We start from the raw sequence: 22,286 nt of genomic DNA, 5'->3' as shown, positions 1-22,286 counted from the left end.
TCTCCCCTCCTTCAGCCCCCCCCAACCCCTTACTCATCGCACTGGAGTCCTGGTGCTGAACACGCTGCCTGGCAGGCAGTGCATTTCAGCACCAGTGTGAGGGGCCAACCATAGAGATGCTGTGGCAGCCAGAGCTGCCTTAGGGACTGTGTCTGGGACCATGCCCTGCCCCACTTTTTTTAACTGTTTTTTTTTTAGACCCCTGGATATCCAAGGGCCAAATTGTCTCCCTGCACTGCAAGTTTGCACTGCAGGAAACATTTTTTTGTTCCTGCACGTGCCTCTTGCCCCATCTCAAAGAGGTTTGAGATGGGGCAAGAGGCACGTGCGTGCTCATCTGGACACGCCCATGCTGGGTTAATTTGCAAGTAGGCTGTAGGATTTCTTGTATAGAAAGGTATAGAAAGGTATACATTAGCAGGCTGGTCAGTGAAAACACATCCTACTATTGCTCATACTAGAATATGTGTATTTCAGCTGTTCTTTCAAAACGGTTTATAGCCATTAACAGATTTAGCAACATAGCTGTTGTAAATTATGTATTGTCATCCTGAATTTACGGGTAAGAAAACCAAGGCAGAGGCTATAATAAAGGTCCCTGTAGGCATATAACATAACAGGGTTCAATATCTATATCACTAACTCTAGAGCTTACTGTTACAGTAGAAGGTTGAGTGGCTTGACTATGACTACACAGGAAAGCTATAAGATAAACAGGGTAAGATCACAGAAAAGAACTTTAGCAGAAATTCTTCCGATGCCAAAGGGAAAATGTAAGGGTTAACTCTCAATCTTAAATCTATCACCTTTCACTGACACAGGCTTTTAAAAATGAGCAGAGAATGGTGGGTTAGGATCAGGCTGATAAATGGTCAGGAAACCTATAAGGAGTTGATTTCTAAGAACTAGGGTACTTTCTGAATCCAGCCTGATTTTAGTCGACAAATTGGAGAGAATCCAGCAGAGGACAATGAAAATGGTTAGGGGGCTGGGGGACATGACTTCTGCAAGGAGGCTGAAGGAACTAGGCTGATATAGTCTGAAAATAGAAGACTGAGGATGGAATTTAATAGTAGCCTTCAACTACCTAAAAGGTGGTTGCAGAGGGGAAGGTGCAAGACTGTTCTCAGTGGTGGCAGATGACAGAACAAGGAGCAGCAAGGAAAGCTAAGGTTAGATAGTAGGAAAACTTTCTCACTAGGAAGTTAGTAAAACACAGGTTACCCAGAGAGTTTGTGGAATCTCCACACTTAAAGGTTTTTAAAACTCAGGTACACAAAGCCTTGGATGAGATGATGTAGCTGGGGATGGTTTGCTTTGAGAGGGTTGGACTAGTTCAGTATTTCTTGACCCATGGGTCACGACCCAAAAGTGGGTTGCAAGAATATATGAAAGGGTAATGAACAAACTTTAAAAATGGATTCTCCTTTAGAGGAGAAAGTGTGGGAAACCATGGCCTTTTCCTTGCAGGTTGCAAAGGGCTGTTTCAGGCCCCCCATACCCTATACCCCCTCTTCCACACCCCCCACACACTGTAAAGCCGGGGCCTGGGGGCAGGAGTCATCAGGTAGGGAGTGAGGGGCACTGGGTTGGGACTGGGCACTAAAGTTTACAAATGGGTCCTGATACATAAAAGATTGAGAACCACTGAATTAGATGACCTCCTGAGTTCCCTTCCAAACCTAATTCTCTATGATTCTATGATTCTGAATCTAAAACTCACATCTATTGCAATAACAGTAAAGTTCTAGTAAAAGCAATAAATGAACTCAACATTCTTCCACACCATTAAGATATATTCCAAGCCACCAGCTGTTGAACTAGACAGAATGGTTTTCAACCTCCAGGGATATTAGTTTTGACCTTTAAGAACTTTTGATTTAATAATTTTGTGATGTGAATGAATTCTAATATTCAGGTGTCTGAGGAGGAGAAGCGGATGTTGGTTTGGTACTGCCTAGGTTGAGCAGATGGCAGGCACTGTGTCTGGGAAGAAGCAGTTGATATTTCATGTTAGTTATGTTTGCACTATGAGTTGCAATTAAATAAATGCAGTAGAAACGCATGCCCTGTTTTTTTAAAGAAGAAGCAGATTCCTCACCTGTTCATGAGAGATAAGCTATAATGTATTTTTAATGCACACTTTTTATCTCTGTTCAGCAATAAAGATGGTTTACAAAAGATATCCCAGCCATAAGGTAAGGTAAGATAATAAGTCTGATTTGTAGGTAGCATATGGGTCCTAAGATTCAATCTATTTCCCTTTTTTTTCTTCTTGTATTTGCCTAAGGCTTTTGCTCTGTTTATTTGGGGTTTATTCCAAAAATGAATCTTAAAGACACCTCTTCAGATTGTGCATTGCTCCTATTATTAAAAAGGTGTAATTCAGACATCTGTTTAAAAGTCCCCTAATATAGCCTTAACAAGGACAAAACTAATAAAGCTCTAGACAATTATTGTGTTAATTTTACAATGTGGAATTTTCTCAGCTGTGTTAAATGGAAATGTGCTATTAATGGAAATACCATACAATTTGAAACCAGCTCCTGAAACTCAGTCAAAGACCTAGAGAGAAGCTTGCTTTTGTGTATATATAAATGCCAGTTCTCTCTCTTATGCCATCCCTCTTTGGCCATCTGCATAGAGAAAAAAATAGGCCAGCTTTTGTTTGGATTTATTTTTAAAAGACAAAGAGTGAAGCTAAGCCAGCAAACACAAATGGCTGTCACTGCAAAAGGACAGACATTCGTAAATTCCTGCCTAGTTCCCACTATAGGCACCTAAGTAAAAAACCATGGGCATTTATAGATGTGCTCTGGAAGGCCAGAGAGCGGGGGCATGGGGGAGACTTAATTAGAGTGGCTTTGAGAACTGCTCTAATTAAAGTGCCCAAAGCATCACATGTATCAGCATTCTGGTGCTGAAAAATGGCAGTGGGAGTGCTTTAACTAAAGCTCACTGAATGAGCTTTAGTTAAAGCGCCCCCGCTGCCATTTTTCCGCATGGGGACACTGATATATGTAACACTGGAGTCTGCTAGAGCGTGGTAATTACCATGCTCCAGCAGACTCAATTAATCAAGTCTGCTCCAACAAATTGTAATTACAGACCATTGGAGCAGCCTCAATGTATGCGTATCGGTGCCCTGTGTTTTTCAAAACCTCCACTCAGTACTTGGTGCCTGATCCCAGAGGTACTTGGAAACCCTAGGCAACTCATCCTGAAAAACTGCTCTGGCCATTAAGCTGTGGATAAAAGGTAATACCACCTTTTCTTCTGGCTTTTCATGAAAGAAATGGCTTTGGTTTTTGAAGGCTATATCTAAGGTGCCTTATTCAGGAGAGACCTTGCTTCATGAAACCTGAGTGATGGGAGATGCCTCCCCATAGCCCAGAATAAGAGAGTGCAGGGTTTAATCATTCTTTTCCTTAGTGTTTCCTATTTGCTATCCAAAGAGGCTCCCCAGGTCACATTCTGGCATTTGTGATCCCTTTCTTACGTTTCATATTACATATGGAGACAATGTGCCTAACAGGACTATAGGGTTTTGTTATAGTGGCAAAACACCTATAACACAAGTGCAGTAATACTGAGACTTGCTCTGCCAAGGTCCTTCCGTAGACTTAATACAGAAGTGTGTTTTTTCTCAGTCTAGGTTGCCAGTTTTTACTTTCTTTGACTCCACTGAAGTGCATGGCAACACTTCCATGGACCCTAGCTTTTTACGATGTCAGACTTCACTACTAGAATACAGAATTTAGGTTACCTTTCTTTCCAATTATAAAACAATTGGTTCCCCTCTCTACTTCCTGCACTTAAAATTCTGCCAGTAACTGAAAACTGGGACACAAGTTATGATTGCTATTTCTGACCCACACATAAATCAAGGATCCCACAGGCTGGAGTTTTTATTTGTTTGCTTTTTTTCTTGATCATTAGAATCTGCATGTGGAAATACACAACATCCTTCCCTACTGGACCGATCAGAATCAGCAGGCAGACCCAAAAAATGAGATGCAGGAAGATAGGAACTGTACTTCCCTCCCCCTCTACTTAACAAAAAGTTTCAGATGTATATTTTTATGTGTCAGGTGACTATGTGAAATAAACACAAGAACTGGATTCTAAAGGAAAAATGATCCATGCTCCAAAGCTTTTAAATCTCATTAATCTTTCTGCTCGAAAAGCAGTAACTATACTACAGGTCATCACCTTACATCCCCATTGTTAATGAAAGCTGTCGGACAGGCAGGTTCTGCTAGCTCATTAAAGCTAATCCAGGAGGTTTAGGGAAGATTTTCCAAGGCACAAAGGGCAATTAAGTGCTTAATTCCCATTCCCACCTTTCAAAATTCCTTCATGTAAAATTACTCCATTTTAACATGGGTGTTATGCAGACTGCTTCCATACAATAATGATGAGGTTAGGTCAGTGATTCAGTAGATGATGTTCTCTGGGCCAGTCCTGGCTAATCTCCTTTATGTGTTAAAGTGACTGAGCTGCTGCAAGTCCTACCTGTCAGATGAGGCATTAAAACTGAAATCCTGGTCACTTATGGTAATGTGCCATTCCATGGCATTTTCTCATAAAAGGGAGGGGTCTTAGCTGTAATTTTCTGTTCAGGTCTCCAATTTCTGTTATTCCATTTTGTTCACGTAAATTCTCTTTGCAGTTCAATTACACATCTTCCCAGGTAGCAAATACTGCTTTGATCTAGATAAGTGCCACATTTCAAACTCAGACAAGGATGTGTCTTGTGACTAGAGATATATGACTATATTTATGTCTTTAGGATCAACATATGGGTTCCTGCCCATTTGCTGCCCATGGCTTGAAGGATTAAAGATTAGGGGCAACAAAGAAAATGCCAGGCTTTATTTCCTATAAATCATGCTTCCAAGTCCTTCTACTTAAATAGCCCATGTGAAGTGTTGTGCATTTTACTTCAGTCTTACAGCAGTGCTGATTTGGACTCACTTAACTATAGCCATATTTTGGGCTGATGCAGATTCACTGTAAGCAAAGTGGAGCAACAGCTACTCCCCAAGAATTCTCTGGTTGTTCTGGGGATTGGACGGAGGAGCACACCCCTTGTTATATGGACACCCAGCTCTGTGACACAAACCACAGAGAAGGGCAGCCATGGTAGGTCTGTTCACTCCCATCTCCTTCTGTGCAAATTGTTCCCAAAGATGAGCAGTTTGATGACAACCATGGGCAGATCCAGGATCTTGGTGTGTATGCTGCTGAAGGGGGTGGGGCCTCTGTGGTCCTGAGAGCCAGTGAGCTCCCAGAGCTCCCTCCTTGCTTTCACTCAGCTTTGGAGCTAGAGCCCAAGGGCTGCATGTTGCTGCCACTCATCCTCTCCTTCCCTCCTTTCCCCTGCTGCTGTATTTCTGGGTCGGGGACAGAGGGAGGAGGAAGACAGGGAACAGCAGCAGGCTCTAGTGCTACTTCTAATGGGGATTTGGGGCAGTCCTGCACCAATCAACAGATGAACTCATCAAGTTCCCAGCACATGTGGAGCTCTTGGGAGGAGCTGCAGTTACATGCTGGGAACTACATTGTTCTGAGAGTTCACTGAATGTTCGCCCCTCCTGAATCCGCCCTGTTTGCAGCCTGTGCATTTCCTCAGTCAGAGGCCTTGGCTTCTGTCTGTCTCTTGTGCGAAGTGTGAAAAGCAAGAGTGGGCGGGTAAAGGGCAGTCCAGTTCAGCCTACTCTGACCCTCTATCATTTAGGTAGATTGGAAGTAAGGACTAGTGAGGTGAGGTGAATCCCAAACACTCTGGTGTTGCTGCTAGAGTATATTTCACATTATTTCCAAAACGTTCTAGTATATTGCTGCCAGCATTTGAATTACAAAGGAGCTCCCAGTGGCTGAGCACCACCCACCCCACCAAAAAAAAAAAAAGATAAAAGCCTCCCAGTAAGATTTGAAAATCATAACCTGGGGGTCTCCAATTTTATTAGAGCATTGTGATGGACAGCTCAATTTTTTCTGCAGACTCCCCACAAGTCAAAATGTAATTCGAACCCTGATTGCAGCAGCCCTGAAAGCCCTGATCCCCTCTTGCATACACTGGTTTTGAGGTGGTGTGACTATAACTGGTTAGCAAATTTCCAACATAATGTTGTTTCCATGAAGATAATTACATGGAAATGGATTAATTTGATGTACATTCCATAGGAGTATATTAAAATGATTCATTTCCATTAAGATGTGATGCTAAGAAATTCAACATAAGATAAAAAAATCAAACATCCTAACCATATTAAAACAAGACAAGGTCAAGGAATTATTTAAAGCATTTTATGAAAAAAATCAGACCAGAAATTCACTCCTAAGCAACGACTTATCACAATGTCTGTGTATAACATCACTACCATTTAAACAGGGATTAAATGGGATTTGAGTGATACCCAAGACTATATATTGGGAGAATTTTATCATTAGTCACTACTTGCCTGAATATTTTCCCCTTTAATAATGTTTAGTGATTGCCAAGTGAACAGTTTGACTTGAGCCTAATAATTTTCCATCCTCTATTTTTTCCTCCATCCTTTTTTTATTTTGTCACATTATTTATTTTTCGACATAGCATTGTGAACTGTGGAGCAAAATTCTGATATCTGGTTACCAATATGTGGACACTCCTACACAAGACACTAAATGCTAATAAACTAAATGCATAGTATTAGTCTAGTGTGCATTCATGTCATTAATTTAAAGGCGTGCTCCGGTGCTACTGTGCAGTAGCACTGGTTACTGTGCATTGATTTAGTATCTGGTAATACAGGTACTAAACTTAATGTGCAGTATCTACGGTGCATTAATGTACATGTAAATACATCCATGTTGTGTAATTGGAAGTCATTAGAAGAGCAACAAAGAAGCAGGGGATTCTGAACGGATTGTTAGGAAAGATGAATGGAAATAATATATAACTTGTCTAAGAAAAAATGAACACTGCCTGATAGTATTTATAGTGCCTGAATGCCAAGCATTAAGGGAAATCAGATATGGAAGTAAAAAGATGAAATTAAGATGATTTAAAAAATAGAGTAGTTTAAATATGATCAGGGAAAACTTGAAGCCAGTCAGATACAGTAGTGTGATATCAAATTATTTACAACAAAATGCTAGAAAATATATTTTTAGGCACAATCGTGCAGTGGCAAAATTGACTTTAGATGATCTAATGATGTATGTAGAAAGGTACATGGGAAGGTCAAGGCAGTGTAACTAAAATGCATTCTTCTGCTAGATAAAACAGAAACTCTCTGAACTAAAAAAAAAAAAGTGTCTTTGTACCATATCTGGAGCTGGAAAAAAAGTCACATTCAAGAATAAAACAAAAAAGACATATGGAGAACATCCAGCTGAGCAGATCAGAAGCAAAATGCAGAGCATATTCAAAAGTTTGTTTTTGCTATATTAACTTCTGTTTTGTAAATACATTCAAATCGTATCATTTGATCATTGAAAGAAAGAGAAAGACACTCACCACTGTAGAAAAAGCCTATGGATTTTGACAGAAAATCCCTTCTTTAGTCTTTTTAAATTTAGTTATGAGATTCTGTGTCAGCGATATAAATATATATAAACTTCTATCTGTTGGGCTGAAAATTTTACAGAAAGGATATTATTCTTTATTAAATGCTATAGGCTACTAAAAAAAAATCTTGTTTTTATCATTATCAAAATCTGTAGGTTATTTACCTGTAGGAAAGACAGACCTTTTTTGGTCAACAACCAATTTAAAAATAGTCTGGAAGATCCTATATTTTGAATCCTTGTGGTTTTTATCTTTGTGTATTATATATATTATTTGTTATGGAAAATAGTTTATTTTAAGCATTCAATAATACTTGATTACAACAAAACAAGCACACTGAACCTATAGCAAACAGTCAAATACATTGCAGCTATGTAGTTAGAGAAGTGATCCTCAACAAGGGTGCTGTGACACCCTAATGTGCTGTGAGATTCTTTAAGGGGAGTCTCTCAATATTAACTCCTACACATGATAAATGCAGAGCTTTAAAATAAAAATACTTAGCATCAAAAACATTCTACCCTGCTCTTTCTGAGTTCTTTGCAACAGAAGAATTGCTTTGTTATTTTTCCATAGTCAAGAAATGAGTGAAAGCTGAGAGTTGACATTTTCTGAGGAGTACCTTGAGTCTAAAAGGGTTAACTACTGTGATAGTGGTACAATTCTTGATACTATATGAGACAGAAGGGAAGAGCACCTTTCAAACAGGAAATCTCACACTTGCTATTTTTGAGAATGCCCTTAATTAAAAGCCTGGGAACTAGACTTTGTTCCACCTGAGAAACTAAGAGTTTTATTTCGTTAATAGAAATACACAATACATCCTATAGAATGCAGGTGCATTAATATATCTTCTTTAAAGATAAGCATGTAATACATGCTTTTTATTACATTTGATTTGATTTGATGGATCCTGTGCCTTTGTAAAGGAGTGAAGATTTAGTCTATAAAATATCACTGAGATTAAACATCTTTCTTAAAATCAGAGGATGCGAAGATGATAATGACCTTGAGTATGCACCATTTTAAGAATAAGTAAAGATTGACCTCATTTTTATTTTTTACTGGCAGGGAAATTTCTCAATACTAATCCTAATCTATTACTCTAGATATTTATCTTTACAGGAAAACTAAAATCTTTTGAGATATCTATCTATCTATCTATCTAGATAGATAGGTAGATAGATATTACATGAAGAAAATTCCAGCCAGAATATGGGAATAAAACTTCAGCAAAATACTATAAAACATTTGGCCCTAATAGAACACAAAAGCATCTTATTGGAGAAAGTGATTTTTTCTAAAAGAATCGAATAGCTGGTAACAGCTGACCAATAAAAGAAAAGGATTATGGAAAGTAATCTTGGATGAGGGGGTGAAAAGCACCTTGTTCAAATGCACGGATGACTCTAAAATGTGTGGGGAAGTCGGCTGGAGGAGAGGGACAGGCTGCAACTAGATCTAGAGAGATTACAGGGGTGGGCGGATGAGAACAGGATGGGATTCAACACGGACAAGTGCAAAGTGATGCCCCTGGGGAGGAACAATCGGCACCATACCTACAGGCTGGGGAACTCCCTTCTAGTCAGCAGAGAGGCAGAAAAGGATCTTGGAGTCATCATTGATTCCAAAATGGGCATGGGTTGCCAATGTGGGGACGTGGTCAGGAAGGCTAATCACACCTTGTCATGCATCCACAGATGCATCATAAGCAGGTCTAAGGAGGTGATCCTCCCCCTCTATGCAACACTGGTCAGGCCGCAGTTGGAGTACTGCACCAGTTCTGGGCACTGCACTTCAGGAGGGATGTGGACAGCATGGAGAGGTTCCAGAGGAGGGCCATTCGCATGGTCAGGGGGCAGCAAGGCAAGCCCTATGAGCGGAGGCTATGGGACCTGAGATGGGATCTGGTGGCCATCTACAAGCTGGCCCAGGGGGACCAGCAGACTATGGGAGAGTCCCTGTTCCCCTGAGCACTACCGGGAGTAACGAGGAATAATGGCCATAAGTTGACTGAGAATAGATTCAGGCTAGATATCAGGAGGCGCTACTTGACAGTCAGGGTGGCTAGGATCTGGAACCAACTACCAAGGGAAGTGGTGCTCGCTCCTACGCTGGGGGTCTTTAAAAAGAGGCTAGATAAACACCTAGCCGGGATCATTTGACCCCAGTACTCTTTCCTGCCCATGGCAGGGGGATGGACTTGATGAACTGCTCAGGTCCCTTCTGACCCTACCTACCCTACTTAGTATGAAACGATGGAAGTAATCTGTTTTCCTGTATACATGGGGGTGGATGAATCATTACTGCCACACAAAGGCTCAGGCCAGAATTTCCACTGTAATCTTCTCTTTCTGAAGGATTTATAAAGAGTAACATAAGGACCATGGGCAACTGGTGCCTCCTGAGTCTGGGGGAGGGAGGCACTCACAGAAGCCAGTCTCAGTGTTGGCAGCACCCACAGAAGCCAGCAGTGGTGGCAGCAGCAAGGATGGGGCTGGCAAGCACCTGCAGAAGCTGCTGGCAGGGTAGATAATGGGACAGCCCTGTCGGGGGGGCACATGCCCCCTTGTGCCCCACTACCAGTCACCTATGATAACGACATAGGTTCAGTATCAGTGGGTACATCTACAGGTGCAATTAGCATGTAGCAATAAATTCCGGAGCAGTTTGTGCGGGAGTTCATTGTTCCCAGTTGCAATATTTATGTGTGCCCGAGATTACAGCACGTTGAGCTGGGGTGCAGCAATGCTGCCTAACAGGGGGCCGAGGCCAGCATGGTTGGGGGTGCAGCCTGCTGGCCTACCAGCCCAGAGTGGTTTTGCCATGGCTCAACACGCTGCAGAGGGGCTAGCTGGGGCATGAACATGCTACAGTGTGATGCTAGGTGGCAGGCAGTCCCTGCACTGTAGTACCCTCATGTTCCAGACATTCCTGATCACTACCTATAGTAGTGACAGGACTATATGTATATTTTGCTGCCTAAATAGCTCCCCCATAAGATAGTACTTGTCCCAAATAGTACTGTTCTACAGCAGAGTTAATTATTTTTTTGTGCTCTGATAGGGGCGCATATGTAGACAGTAATGTTTTATTGCAGAGCTAATTAGTAAACTACACAGTAAAGTACACATGACGATGCCCCCAATTAGAAGTAGTAAGGATTCTAGTAAGAACTAGTAAGAAACAGAATCTGTTTCTCTGAATTCTAACTCTAAACTAATATTTTTAGTCCATTTTTTAGCCCAAACTAAGAAACTTTATATGTGTTCCTACAGCCAAAATATTGTTTGAATTTCTAAGATGGCATGTTTTATTTGTGATTACTATTTCCTATTCTAACTGCCACATTAGTGACCTCTAAACAGGGTCTGGGAACCATGTACAGTGACTTTCTGTTTTCATAATTCTTCTGTAATCTAATGAACTCATACATTATCTATAAGGACATTATAACAACACAGCTCCACATAGCTGAGATACTTTTGGAGCCTGAAAATTCTGTTACCATGAGCAAATTTTAATAGCTATAAAGGATTTGTATTTCCATTTAAAAAAGAAGACTACTCAAAGACAAGGGTCAAATCTTCTTTTTTACTCTGAATGTCCTTTGCTTTTTTGAATTTGTTGGACTTTCAACTTTATCTGAGAACCACCCTGAGCTCAAAATTTTGGAAAAAGAAAACATCCATAGACTAGACTGTGCTAAGATTGGTCTCATTAGAGACTTTGAATTCTTGTCCCATTGCTTAAACTAACTTTTATAACTCTTAAGGCTATAAACAGATGCCATCTTTGATGCAGGAACAGCTGTGCCAGGACATCTTGATCTGCTTCGTTGATGTCTATAGACATTGACTGGGGCCGTTGTTCCATACAGTTGGACCCTGCCACTTCCAGAGTTTCAGGGGCCAAATTGTGTGTGACAGTGGCTCCAGGTGCCATGCCCTGACCTGCAAGATGGGGAATCCCCTCTTTCCCCTGCTTATAGCTGCATACCATGAGTCAAGGTGTGACAGCATGATACGCATGCTTCCAGAAACCTGTGTAGGGGGATTCTCAGACCTCATATCTACAAGTGCACAGGGAAAAACTTCTACTTGCATACCACACCCCAATCGGGGGTACAGCAGTGTGAAATGCATGTCCTGGGTATACCAAGAAAATGGCTGCATGAGTGCATGACATTGATACTGATACATTTCTCTAAAGCATATAAATGTTGAACCAAAACATTACTGGTGTTAAAAAAATAGTATATGCACCAAAAAATAAATTGCCAAGGCCAAAATATAGCAAATATAGCAAGCGAAATAGTGAATTCTAACATAAGGGATTTCCTTTTATTTCATATACATAAGCCATTTGTGACAGCCAAACAAGATTATTATGTAGTTTGCTTGTAGCTTCTCTATTTGCTATGGTCATTTCAATCTCATTCTTGTAAAATTCATCAAAATCCAAATCCCATTTAAAGCAATGTTATACGTTGGAATCAATTTGGTTAAGGACCTCATCTGACAACACATTTATTCATAATTTCAAATTAAGATCGACCTTTGAAACTAACCAATACATGTCATCTTCTGATCAAACTCCTTTTGGTGGGTTATTGGAGCATGCAACAATTTGTCTCCAAAGACAAATACTGTATATAAAAGAAAAGCAATGTAAACTCTGTAGTTTGTCTTTATATACATACACAGTGGTGTGTGTTTGTGTGTGTGTGTGTGGTGTTCCCCAAATTTCCTATAATTTTTTTTTTTCATGAATAACAGCAATATCATTTGAAGGAAATTAAAATGTCATTTGCAATGAAGGCAATTACAAATTAAGCACTCAGCAAATGTGAGTAGCAAATATTGAAACTTTTCTTTGACTACCTCCAGATACCATGATCATGAGTATTAAAGAAGTATCTAAATAGGGAGAGAGGTTGTTATTTTTATCAGTTTACTTGGTCTTAAGAATGTCTGTCTAGCATCTGGAAAACAAGGACAATGGAGATTAATATGCAGTTTGTTAGCTGAAGTGTTTGTATTTAATATATATATAGTATATGCTGCAGCATATATACATATGTTACATAAATAAGTTGCAATATTAAGCACTTGAAATACCACATTTAAGGTTTCCTGTTCAGTGTTACTTCTTCTCTGTTGTCTTGAGTACTGAATAAGGCAGGAAAATTAGTATGTAAATTGACAATTAAGGATTGTTTCATAAGGCATGTGCAGGACTTATGAATCGCAGGGATGTGGAACTCCATATATTTAGTATTTCCAAGCTTTTGAGGGTTTGATTTTGCAACTTAACAGTCTTTTGCATGTAGTTTGTATGTATTTTCCTATTTTCCTAGTACATGACTGTGCACCACTCTCCCCATAATACATCATTATCACAGCTGGCACCCAAAATCTTCAGTACTGCAGCATAGACAACATCCATTTCAAATACAGGTTTAAATACACTATCTGGCTGCAGGGGAAAACTGTTATGGTCCACAGGGAGATGGACTGCAGGGTTTTGAGTGTGGTCAGCAGTGGGGCTATCAATATTGTCTAAATAAAATCAAAACTTATGTGCAGTAAAACATGTAAAAATGAAACTTGCCAGGTATAAGTATGAAATATTGGATTATATCCAGGGCAACACCCCACTACTCAGTGTTATGGAAAGGAGGAAGCTGTGGCCTTTTCTTATGTTTACAGAGATGGAAGTGATATGCTACTAGGAGTAGTGTTGTGTCTGAGGAGGAATGGACTTAAACTCTATTTCCTGTCCCAGGTGGCATGCTAAGAGAGGAAGGTGCATCTCTGGGACTAGGGAGCCTGGCTTTCTGCCCATCAGACACATAGAAACTGCTGCTCTGACAACTCCTGTTTCTAGTACATTTTGGTCAGCACGTGTTTGTCCTTAGATTGTTCATGGTCACTTATTAGTTTGACATGCTGTCACAATTACTCTACCAAACAAAAGCAAAAGAAAGAGAAAGAGGCACTTTTAATAACGTCTCTCTCAGAAAAAGATGAAAATAATTTTTCAAGGACAAAGAAAAGGCACTTCTGCAGCCTGAAGGCTATCTCCTTACCATGTATTAGAGATTTGCTGCAAATAACTGAGGTGTGAAAGCTTCTAAAAAATGTGGGAAAGGATCTTTATAAATAAATACAATGCCATTATCAGTTCCTTCTATAAAAACACAGTGTGTGACATTCTATTCTTTTATAAATTCCTAGGCATACAGAAATTGGTCAGCTGCATGGCATTGTTTTAGTCATGTAAGTGCTAAGAAAAAAAACATGCACAGGTTGCATTCTATTCTGTGCACATCGTCCAATATACCTGGATAGCTATGCACCCACTCAGACTGGTCATATACTCTGAGGACAAAATGGAAGAGATAAGCACTTATATCTCCCCCTCATCCCCAGCCAAATGGCTCAGGCCTTACCTTGAAACCATAGGTCCTAGTTTCTGGACCTCTCAAAATAGGTTAGAACCTGGGTCACTCTGACTGTCTAGTATGCCAGACAAACCATCATTAGGACATAGCTTTTTTGGAAACTGTTGCCCTAGGCAGCCAGGGGAGAGAAGTCTGCTGAAGATATCTGAGCCAGAAGGAAGCCAGAGGGTGTGTGGCTCCGGAGGTGACTGCTGGCCTGGAAAAAAAAATCTGGGGTTTGCTGATTTCCTCCTGTTTTTCATGGCTATGAAAAAAATAGCTGACCTGAGCTGTGGTGGTTAGGGTGCTGGGAAGAGGTCTTGGTTGTACCCGACTGTGTTTGAAAACCCTAGAACTCAAGACTTCCAACATAGCATCACAGGTAGTGATGACTATAGTAAAAGAAAGACACGCAAGACACCAAGCTCCTTAAGTCTGGCAGGCATGGATTTTGGTCAACTACATTTCTAGGTTTCTAAGGCTACTACATGTTCACAAAAGGTGAGTTTATTGGCCCTGGCCAAAAATGCATGTCTTCAGTTGACACACCTATTTAGTTGTGCTTATCTGATCATGTGCATAGGGATGTGCATGAAGAAATACAATACTAACCTGTGTGTAAGTAACTTGGGATGTAACACAACAAAAAATGCCATGTAGATGACCCAAGTTGGATACCTGGCATCCAAAAAAGAGTAGAATGCCACTCAATGGGTACATCTACATGAGACGCTATGTCACGGTTACATTGAGCTATGGTGACTAGTACATCGTTATGATGACATAATGTTGGTGGGCACTAACCATGACACCACCGCTACTATGCAGTAACAATGAGCTACTGCACAGCAGGTTATTGCTACTGCACAGTAGGGTCGGAAATGAGCTGTGCAGCACCAGGACTGCACAGTACTGGTGGGTGCTATGCAGTCATTTAGTGCTTGCTTTAGTGCTTTACCTTAGGTTTGCAATATGCAAATGAGCTGAAGAGAAAGGCAGACAGTCATTGAGACCTGGCTTAATTCTACAGTCAAAACAATCATATCAATCAAGAAGGAGCTCTCCATACAATAGAATCATAAGAAGAAACATTTTTTTGTGGAAAGGAAAAGGATAAAAAGGCAAGCTGTAGAAAACCAGGATAGAAGAGTAAATGGAAGAGATAAAAATGAGATTAAGGAGTGGCCCATATGTCATAATCCTACCAAGCATTTTTTCCAGAATCATCTGTCTGTTTATAGCTGAGAGTTTATCCATACATCCTACTAAAACAGTGTCTATGCACTTATTGAAAAAAATATATCTACGAAACAGCAATGATAGAATAGAGACCATATAGCAATTCACTACCACACAAGAGCCATACATTTATCCAGGTAGAAAACAGTTTTTCCTTCTTCCTTTCTTTCTAAATTGTTTATATGTTTTAATTTTATCCCTAATAGCTAAATCAATCAGCAATATATTTTCTAAACCAATCAGGAGGCTGATAAATGAGAGACTACAACCGTCAGTCACTTCAGCATACCAAAATCCAATCTATAAAAATGATTGCATTTATGACTTCAATATGAAGTAAAAGAAGTAATATAACTGCAAGAGAAATTGTGAGTTAATCAGTATCTTTTCAGATTTGTTATACTTTGGAATTGATACCAAAGTTGGAGAACATGACGCTGTGACAAATGTTTGATTACATTAAGTGTGTCTCTGGCTTTCTTGATGTTGTCATCCTCAGGTTCTGGGGCTTCAGTTGCTTTCGATATATTTATTTCTTGTACAGTGAAATGAGCATTAGATGTCTGTTTACATATGCTTCCAGAAAACCTTCTAATTTTAAAAAGGAGAAATAGAGAAAAAGAATCCCAAGAACTGTATATATGTTAGACCCCATCCAAAGCCCGCTGAAGTATGTGGAATTATTTCTAATGACCTCAAAAAAGTTTTAATCTGACTTCTAATTTGCAATTACACAGCTAGTATTTGCTATGTAATTGTAGAATCATAGGGCTACAAGGGACCACAAGGGCTATCTAGTCTAGAACACCTCAGTTGGCAGCCTCCAGGCCTCATACAGCTTATGAAGGGTCAAATTATGACTCGCACGGCTACTGAAGCTGCTGTGCTGGTGAGGAACCGAGGAAGTGAGCACTGCTGCCATTTGCCCTCCACCCTTTTCCCTGCCACTGAATTTGGGGTCTTTGCTCACTGCTGCAAGTCAGATTTGTAGCAGGGGAAAAGGGAGGCAAGCAGCAGCAGTACTTGCCACTGGGTTCCAGAGCCTTGGCAAGACAGTAACTCCAGAAGTTGCACTGACAGGCTCCTGCATCACTGTTGGACGTGAATCATCTGGCCCACAGGGCTGCATAAATTGGACAGCCCTTATCTTGTCCAGTCCCCATAAAGAGAAAGGTTTACTAAACTATCCCTCACACAGATGCCTAGCTCCATTATTTTGGAAGTTTTTCCTGAGGTTTGGCAGGAATCTGCTTTCCTACTTCACAGTAATTCATCCTCATCCTTTCTTCAGTGGCTAAGGGAGGAAATTGTTCACCAACCTGCTTATGGCACTCTCTCAAATATTTAAGAACAGTTATCATATCACCCCTCAAAATTAATCTCTTCAAGTTATACATTCTCAGCCCCTTCAGCCTTTCTTCACTGATCTGCTTTCCAGATCCCCAGCCACTTTCACTGCTTTCCCTCAGATTCTCTCCAGTTTGTCCACATCTCTCTCAAAATATGGCTCCCCCCGAATTTGATACAGTACTGCAGCTGAGGTCCGACCGATGCAGAGGAGATAGGTACTACTATTACACACATCTTGGGTTTGACACTTTTGCCAAGGGAATCCAAACTGACATCTACTTTTTTTGCTAAACCACCACACTGCTGACTCATATTTAGTTTGTGATCACTGTAACTCCTGCTACAGCTCAGCATCTTTGCTCTTGCTTTCAGCTTGTCCGTCTATTTTTAACTCACACTTTTGATTTATTTTTTCTCTGAAGTTCCCAACACTTGTCCTTCCTAAATTCCTTTAGCATTCATAGCCTAGCTGTCCAACTTATCAAAATCATATTTCATTTCAATTTTGTCTTTTAAAGGTTTTGGTGCCCCCTCTGTTTTCTGTCATTTGTGCACAAACTTAGTAGGTTCTCCATTCCTTCATCTAGTTCATTAAACTAATTTGAAATTGCTTAATTAGACAAGCAATTAATAAGACTTGTATGGTTAAAAATCCTACAAAGCAAAGCAAAACCAGTGGGGAGCAAACATGCCATAGAGATACCTTTTAACACAGGCTTACTGTATTGCACTATAGTGTTGCAATATAGTGTGCAGTGTGCTACATTCTCTACATTTGCCATGGCTGACATATAGGTGGCAAAACTAAATCTCCACCAACCTTCCTTCTCTCCTATCCCACTTATTTCTCAGAAGTCTCTAACGTTCTCAAGTGCTGGAGGCCACAATGGGGACAGCCTTAATATATCTGAACTAAAGAAAAGGAATCTTTTTTTTTACCTTTTCATTTTTGAGTTATGGAAATTCAGGTTCTGATCCTATAAGCTTCTATGCATTGAAGTCATCTAGCAGCAGTCAATATGATGTCTTGCTGTGAATATTGAGGGTGCATCTATGCATGATGCTACATTGCCGTAGCAATGCACTATGGCAATATAGCATCCGTGGACATCTATTCGTGACCTGCAGTTATGCCGCTGTAGTGATGTGTTCCCCCCGTGTAGCATGCTGCTAAAAATAACCATGCACCACAGGTATGGCACAGTATGGGCTGTTACTGCACTGCGATTTAGTACTTCTTAAATGAAGTACTAAATTATGGTGCGGTAACAATGTCTCCATAGCAAGAGGTGTAGATGCACCCTGATGTAAACAAATGTTAGCAAATACAATAGCCAGTTTTCTTGAACTGGTTTTGGTTGTCAGATTGTGTGGTAAATACATAATTGACTAGTTTTAGCAGATATTAGTTTACATTGGTTCTATTGACTCTCTCCATTTTCTTTTAATTGTTTTTAATGCTCATGTATAAGTCATACAGATGTAACAGAAACTAACAATGAAACGGCAATACAAATTTTGCATGAATGAGAATCGACACAATCTAAAATAAACTAACTGTCCCTCAGAGTGTCATGGATGTCGATGTTGAAATGCATACAGAATGATTTGCAAATGTGCATCAGTATCTGGAAGACCAGAAGATATCTAAAGAATTTGATGCAATACCCTTTCTCAGGCAAAAATTCCACTGACTTCAGAAATATGCCTATAATGTAAAGGGAGGTAAGCAGATGTTTAAGTGTGCCTAGGCACGATACTTATGAATGGAAAATAGTTAGAATGCATGTTCGGTAGCAACCGTTCAATATCAAATGCTTCAGCAGTTTTATGGGATTTTTAAGTGCTCAGTGGATGATAATAGAATGATTATAATCACCCAGAGTATCTTTCCCTCCTCAGATTTCTATTTCTTTTTCTTTTCTTGCCAGATAAATGTAATTCATATATGCATGGTATAATGTAGTCTTCTGATTGCCTGTGGTTCCAGTGGTGCATATCCATGAATGAGTGAGGTAGCTAATATCATATTTCATATATAAAGGGGCACTAGAATCCTTAAGTAAGAGGAGCGGTACAGTACATTTTTTTACAATCAGGTGCAAAAACAAATTTGGCTAAGGCTAGAAAAGTACCCTAAAAAAGCTTATATTTAATATACGTTAGCCTGTTCTTCTTCTGTCATATAAGTCATGATAAAGTTTCAATGAATAAACACTGGGACTGCTCACACTACCATGCATTGTAATATTGGATTATATCAACTCATTTATTTTCTGGAATTCCTTTTTTAATTGGAAAAACATTCAGAATATGTAAAGCAAAAGAATTGTACCCTATATTGTTCATAAACACATTTTTCAAGTAAATTTGGATTCCAAAACATTTATTGTTAGCAAGTGAAAGTGTGAACATAAGAAGCAGTTTATGAAACTGATACCAGGTGAACTTATAGTAGTGTCATTATGAGTGGAATCAGGTTTTGACTTTTAAGTGAGTAGGTAGAAGCTACACTGACAAGTGTAACCAAAAAAAAAAAAAAAGCTGGCATAAAGAGGTTTCACTTTTACAGTCTCCTTTTTTTACTCACAACCACACAGCCTGCATTTTGCTCCAGATGATTAGGAATTGTACATATTCTGAGATCAAGCTATAATTTTATCACTGCACTGACCAGAATATATTCACTGAAAAAAGAAAATTATCATTTATATTTTACAACAGGGCTACCCAATTGGCATCCCATGGGCTACATGTAGGCAGTAAGCAGTTAACATGAAACTCATGGACCTGACAGCTTCCTTTTCCACTGCTGCAGCAGGGAAGAGCCTATGGGTCTGCGTGCCACTACGATTGCGGAGGGGAGGGGATGGATCCTGGGAGGGTCTGCCTTGCCTGTACAGCCCATGCATCAGGAGTGGGGTTTGTATGTTACTGGCCCAGCCTGTGTGGTGGAATGGGAATCCCATGGGATGCACCCATGTAGTGTGTGGCCATTATAGTATACAGCCCCTGGCCCTGCCAACGTTGGGCAGCAGTGCTTTACCAAAAGGCAATCCACTTTGAACATCCTGTGAAAACTCCATTAACTGTAGTTTGTCATTACAGTTTTATGTACCAAAGGTAGATTTCACCTGAACACTGGAGAAATGTTGGGAAAAATTTTGAACCAAAGCAGGTCTATCTTGAATGACTATATATGCTTACAAAATATGTGTGCACACAATTTCATAACTATAGAGTGTACAGGTATATTTCTTTTGATTTGCACATTCAATAGAAAGAAACATTTCTACCTACGATGTATTTCATCTCTGTGGGACAAAATATACTCTTGTTCTTGAAAATCACAGAAATCACATTATTTCATAGGAAATGTGCTTTCTTCATTTCTTTGGAAATATTCTTCTGTCTCAGTTGCTGTTCCACAATCACACTTTTTGTGATTGTTGGCTTATTACGTGGTGATGCAGATCTACTTAAGCTGTTCAGAAAATTTGCCTTTTTAATGGAATCTTTACAGCAATTGTGCTTTTCCAACCAGATTCATAGTCCACTTGATACCTTAGCCAATATTCATTGTTGAAAATTCTAATTATATCACAGAGTTTATCAAAGTTGTAAACACAGATACATATTTGGGGTGAATCTTTGATCTAGATTGTGTACACAGTTTAGTCCTCAAAATCACTTTATACTTATTACAAAAGGATCATATTTGATAAGCTGAATTGTTGCTTTTCACTGGTTAATCATAATGGTCTTTGTGAAAATAAAACATGTAAAACACCCCTATACACAGAGAAAGAATGTACTCCATGATATACAGAGTCAAATCTGATTCAGGGTGTGGAGATGAACAAATTACACTGCATTAAAAGAGGGAGCCAGCTGCTCTGCAGTAATTGTTTTTTGTGCCTGTTCTATCCCAGAGTAAATGGAAGCTAAAATAGTGGCAACTTAACTGTATCATATCCAGAAGCAACTTGCCTTCATTTACTGAAGGACAGAAGTGCAGGTATGATATTATTATCAAACTGAAAAGTGCCACTCCCTCTTTACTTTTAACTTGGTATAATTTGTTCATCTATCCATCCACTCAGTGAGAAGTCTCAGACAAGTTACACAGGTTTTTTGTGTGTAAAAAGATAGAATTTGGATTGTATACCATGTACACCAAACTTCCAACATGAATTTCAGTTGTTTTCAGAAAATGTGTGCACCTGTACAAGTAGAGAATGCTTGGCCAGGTTCTGAAGGCATAGACATACACTATGTACTTGCAGGCATGCATAAAACTGTATTCACTATATGCTTTCATCTCTATATGCACTTTATGTGTTCAGCTTTAAAGTTGAACATGTGGCTCATTATGAACTTTGTGTTTTTCTCTATACAAATTTTATGTTGTTTTATTTATATCTGTATGTGTATGTGTGTGTCTGATGAAGGCATATGGAATTACTCAGTCTTAAAAGTTTGATTACAGGGTGCAAACAGAAGTGCAGATCCAAGCAGATCCAGCTTTAGCCCAGACCAAACGGAAGTTCACTGTTGGTTCCAGGGGAAGGGAATCTAGTGCTGGCTGGGAGCCTGCAGCCAGGCACATATAGCAATGGCCATAGCTCTCTGCCAGTGCTTGCTGTTTCCAGAACGGGAGGAGGGAAAGGCAGTGGAGGGAGTTCATTCTTGGGATCCCCAGCTGGTGCTGAGGGGTGGGATGGGTGAGTTGGAGCCCCCCCACCTCAGGTACCCCACCCTGTAGGGGAGCTGAAAAAAATGCAGGCTGAACTCCTTTGACTCCCTTTCTCTCTTACCATTCTGAAAACAGCAACAGGCCGGGAGCTCTACAGACACAAGTTACAAAAGACGCTATATTTTTAAACATCTTTATCTGATACCTCATTCAATGACGGGTCAGACTTTCACCTGATAGGCCATTTTTGAAACTATCTGCAGCTGTGCACTTGTGTTTGGTCACAGGTATGGACTGCTCTCTGTGACCAGATCAGGCAAAAATTATCACTTCTGTCTGCATCCTTACTATTCTACATTAAGCAGAATTAAAATCCATATATTGTAATTTAATTGAATGAGTCTCCAAATTTGGTATTGGAAGAATTCACAGATAGCACAGCTACATTTCAATGGACTTTTAAGAAAACTGTTCTCTAACTTCTGTTAAGAAAACATTGAAAATCTTCCTTCTTCAAATGTCACCCTTTATTTTTCATTTCTTTGGGTTCCTCTAACTACTGATCATAAACTAGGAACTTTATACTCATGCATGCATACACACATTTGGTTAATATACCAGGCAGTTTTATAATGTTTAAAACCAGGCATGTGAGGATTAAATTAGTTTCTCAGACTAATACTTTTGGACAATTCCAAAGTTAGGTAATTGAAGAGTCAAGAACTACTTCCATTATGAAAAAAAAAAAAAGGAAAATATGTTAAGTGCTTGGTTTTGTTTCAATTTTTGGTCAAAAACTTTCATCCAGATGTTCACTTTAAGGCAGTGTACCAATAGTCGGGGAGGTTAGGGATAGGTTAGATTGAGTTTAAAATAGCCACCCAGTCTAAGGTAAGATGTGATGTGGAAGGCTAGGAGAGGGGCTGTGGGAATTGCGGGGGCAAACAGGAACTGAGGTGGGGAATCAAGACATCATGGGGGGAACAGGAGGAGGGTAT

Source organism: Crocodylus porosus, unplaced genomic scaffold, assembly GCF_001723895.1.
Source record: "Crocodylus porosus isolate Cpor-Errol unplaced genomic scaffold, CroPor_comp1, whole genome shotgun sequence".
Classification (NCBI taxonomy): domain Eukaryota; kingdom Metazoa; phylum Chordata; order Crocodylia; family Crocodylidae; genus Crocodylus; species Crocodylus porosus.
This window is presented reverse-complemented; position numbering follows the sequence as displayed.